This window comes from Macrobrachium nipponense, chromosome 15, assembly GCF_015104395.2.
Source record: "Macrobrachium nipponense isolate FS-2020 chromosome 15, ASM1510439v2, whole genome shotgun sequence".
NCBI lineage: Eukaryota > Metazoa > Arthropoda > Malacostraca > Decapoda > Palaemonidae > Macrobrachium > Macrobrachium nipponense.
In genome coordinates, this window is record NC_087208.1 from 89,630,862 (window position 1) to 89,635,861 (window position 5,000).

Below are 5,000 nucleotides of genomic sequence, written 5' to 3' on the forward strand. Positions count from 1 at the left end.
ATATAATGTATATAATTTTACTTCCAATGAATTAGCGAAAATCAAACAACTCTTCTTTTCCTTCTTCCCCTCCCATTGCCGCCGAGTCCATTCAGCAGAATTTTAGCTTCCATTCTTCTAGTTAATCTTTTGGCGAGATAAAGTCACGCTTCACGAGATGGAGGACAAGATTTACCAGGAGGTAGCGTTTCTTTCTGATCTAACTTCGGCAATTTATTCTTTTAAGGCCATCAGTTCCCTGGAGAACGACTCGCCTGATTTCGTGTTTAAGATAAATTCCCAGACGGCAAGCCCCATTGGTGACGGAGAATATATTTCGGAAGCACTTTTCAGCTTTGCGACAAATGTTACCTATTTGCTTTTGTATTGGCTGTCATTATCTTTTACGAGTTTTGTTTTTATTGTATCTATTACTCTCTCTTCGTTGATCATATTCGACCATTCGGCACTGGTTAAAACTAAAAATAAAAACAAGCGACAACCCCCTTACCTTTGGTTGCTGGCTCTCTCTGCAAACGGTGTAAGCTAAGATATGAGGTAGGCTAATGAATTCTCATAAATACAAAAATATACTTTTTATTTCCCAAACTAGCTGAACATGATATGGAACAAAGTGATTAAATAACGTAGTATTAAGAACTAAGTCTGACCCATAAAAGACTGTAAACTGTCATTCTACTCTCCTGAATTAGACTAAGTAATCACCCCCAAAGCTCACAAATTATTAGTTTCTACATTTAAATAGTCAAGTCTTTTAGAGAATCCCATTCTCTTGTATAATGCCATGAACCCATCTGAAACAACCAGACATATCTCTTATATTCCCCAACACATAAATAAATGTTAAATAAATGTGTACACATTACACTTCTCTCTTTTCAAAAGGCAACTTTTCCTAAGTCCTTTTAAATGTGCCATACCTTATACGATGGGCTTTCCTGACCTCAAGAACTTCAAAGCCGTCCTTTGTCTTATCACTGTCTAAGGAGAGTGTCACTTTCCTCTCCGATCTCAGGCAGTTGGACCCATCATTACACGCACAAACACATGCACACATCCGGACTAGCCTCAAAAATGACATAGCAACCGCGAGCTCCACCCAGGCTGTACGGATCACCGGCCTTACATTGCATGATCATCAATTCCTACAGCTCTTTCATTTCAGCAGCCTTCGGAGAATCCAGTGTTTGTCGCTAGGCCCTCTCTTGTTTCTAAGCGAAGAAAGCTGAGGTCTAATAATTCACCAGATTTGCTTTTTCTCTTAATATATATATAAAATATATATATATCTATATTACATTTATTATATAATTATATATATATATATATATATATATATATATATATGTATATATATATATATATATATATATATATATATATATATATATATATATATATATATTGTTCTACGAAAATACGCAAATACTCATGATGTGAAAGTATGATAAGGTTTTATCAACGGAGTATAAGGACGCATCATCGAGTCTCCTGATTCAATGTCCCGAGATTCTTTAGCTTTTCAAGGTTGAGATATCTGGGGACCACACGTGAACAACGATTAATTTGTTCTTCACACTGCTATTCGAAGATATATTAATACTTCCACATATTATCCCAGGCCTGGGTGTTTTCACTCAACCGCCAATTTCGCTATTAACCGTTCTTGAAGGCCTAAAACTTTTTTTTTTTTTTCTGTACGATGCCTTGTCCATTATAATGTGAAAAAATTCTCAATTAATACTTAATTTGGCAAATTTTCTTATTCCAGTGTTGAAAATTGACTTATTTGTATAAAACCATTGTAAGGCGAACGATGTCCAGTCTGGTAACCCGAGTGAGAAACAGCAGCAACTCGCTCATACAAGGCATCCTAAGGTGTGAAGCAAGAAGAAGATCTAAATTGTAGGAAAGATGGGAAATGAGGCCTTTGTTCCCTAAAGGATTCAATCTCTGTATTGGCAAGGTGTCATATGCATAATCTGTCATTATTATTATATTTTCTGCTGATATTTTACTATCAAGTTATAGTTTTTCTACATTCAATTTTCGTTTATAGCCTTACTGTAACCACCTAAGGTCTCTAGCTGAAATTTAAGTTATATGATCTGTGCACTAACTATTATAATTCTCGATGCATGTATTTCTCTCCAATATTATTACTGTTATTGCCAATATTATGATTGCTATTTTTTATGCTACCTTAGCTATTGTGTGGATGGTACCGTTTATTCATTTTTTTATCATTTTATCTCATGTATCTAGATTGTGTATGTTACTGTCTGTATTTTGTATATTCCATGTATATGGCCCAGAGTTTAAATAAAGGATATTATTATTATTATTATTATTATTATTATTATTATTATTATTATATATGTAGGATTATGTTACGCACGCTCATCATTCTTCCTCCATTCTTATCTACGGCGAAGACGACGCTCCTACAAGGTAAAGTGCCAGGTTCGAAGTTTTTTTTTCATCCGTCAAGACGCTATCATTCTTTCACCGATTTTTCCTTTTCATTGTCAAAGCGCAAATTCCATATCAGACCTGACTTCAATCAGTGCAGTGCATTATTTAAACTCGTAAGTGTATCATGTGTCTCAAATCGAGAGACCTTGGCACCTTCCATGTGTCAACGAGATCTTTTCCTTGATTACGCTAATTCCTTTCCGCCCCATAACCTCCTGCATTCTCAATTGCAGCCGGAAATGCCCCTTATTTCTGCAGTGCCGTTGACATGATTTTCTCCCCGACGTTTCTCCAAGTTATTTTTACGTCCCCTTAATTTAGATTTTTGCAGGACACTGTTTCACCTGCTTATTTTAATTCCCATTTTTCTGATGTTTGCCTTGATGTAAATATAATTGTTTTAAAAGTAACCTAAGTGTTTATATGCAACAATTCCCCGTTGAGTAAAAGACTTCAGCTTATTTTTCTTCTCTTTTGCGTTTTAAAACACAAAAGAGAAGAAAAATGACCGAAGGGCGTTTACTCAAAAGGGAATTGTTGCATATAAACACCTAGGTTAACTTTAAAACAATTATATTTAGTAGTCTGATACGAAAATTCCAATGTAAGTGAATTGATTTCTTAGAAAAATCACAAAGGCAATTAATTCCTTGCTCAAAATTCAAGCAGCTTCCCAGGAAAACACACACACACGCACACACACACACACACACATATATATACATATATATATATATATATATATATATATATATATATATATATATATATATATATATATATATATATATATATATATATATATATAATATATATATATATATATATATTAAGTAATACTAAATTTAAAAAAAAAGCAAAAAGAGGGTAGTTAATAAAAAATGGCAAATATCTTTCTAGCACTAACAGCAAAAATAAATCTTGGTCATTACGATTGAGCACTGGGTGACAATTCTATAAGTGTCAAAAATGAATGAAAATTATATCACTTATTCGTCTTTGCTAGTCTTTGTTAAAAATGGACCACAACAGGAACAGAAGAAGATCATTACCTTTAAAATATTTCACATTATAGATTCCAGCAGTCTCGTAAGCTTCTTAAAACTCACTGAAAGATAAGATTCTTTTCCTCTTTTTCTCCCTCTTGGTGCGCGCCCTCCTTCCATTCAAGCAAGAAAAGTCCTCCTCGGGAAACACAGAGAGGAACTGGAAGAATATTTTAAAGCATCCGGACCAGAAGAATGTCTGGTGTTGACTTCCTTTGCTCGGTATCATTCTTTGCCTCAAGAAAGCAGTTTCTTGGAACAGCGCTGGGAAGATGACATGACAGTAAACAGCAAAATGTGGAATGTTTGTTCATGTGTATTGGCCATTGGTTGAATCATTCAACGTGCGTGATCTTAATCATCTTAAGCAAGGTGAAGTTCATCGTAGTCTGAAATCCCCGCCATATTCCGTCTAACTGTCCTAACGTTTTTGTCCCGATTTTAGTTCCGTTTACGTAATCCGTTCATGTATGTTTAGCAGGCAATCGTGTAAGCACCACCACATTTGAGGAAAGAATCAAAATGGGCCCAAATCTATTTAAATCGTGTTTCTTTCATTATTTGGAAGAGAGGTAAAGACAACAATTATTTTTAGTAGAAATGGTGGATTAAATGGTCTGAAGTTATCACGCCTTCGGAATGACACTTGAAGATACCGTTTCAGTACGTTGGTACCATGAAGGTCTAGACTCTAGAGACTATACTCCCTACACCTTGGGTACCATCGTTTCTTTTGTAGTTATTTAATAAAAAAAAAAAACTGTCTGTACCATCCGTATTTTATTTTCTCTCTAATAATTCGCTTTATTATTAAAAAAAATGGGTTGAAATTCCCAAATTGTTCTTTTCCTTAAAAAGGAAATATTTTCTCCGAGGAGCAAGTGATATTTTTTAAACACTCAAGAGGGAAAAGTTTTATGACCCGGACCAATTTTTCTCCAATGTAGAAAGATGGATTTTTTTTATGAGTTGAAGCGTTTTTTCTCTTTTTTTTTTATTTGATGTAGTGCGAGGAGAGGAAAGTTTTAAAGTGCGAGACTTAGTGGCAAAAGTAAAGCCATGCCCTGATGACATTAGTTCTGGTTTGCTTGTGGTTCTCTGTCATCCGTCATAATCAGTGGACAGCGCTTAGACCATGGTACTTAAAATTTCATATTTCCAAACGCAACGCATAAACTATAAGTACTTGAGACGATCTCTCTCTCTCTCTCTCTCTCTCTCTCTCTCTCTCTCTCTCTCTCTCTAAGTATCGGAATTCTGAATACTAAGAATTTCAGTGACCAAGGGGATTGAACTCGAGTGGATCAACTCTAGAATGGTGTTGAAAACTTCTTGGATCCAGTCTGTAATGAAGGTTCTTTAAATCATGCGCGTTTCGATATTACCTGAAATTTGTACATTTTTGAAAAAAATGCATGAAAAATTTTACTTCAAATCGTTTTCAATGCATATTCTAATAAAAACATACATGTGTACATA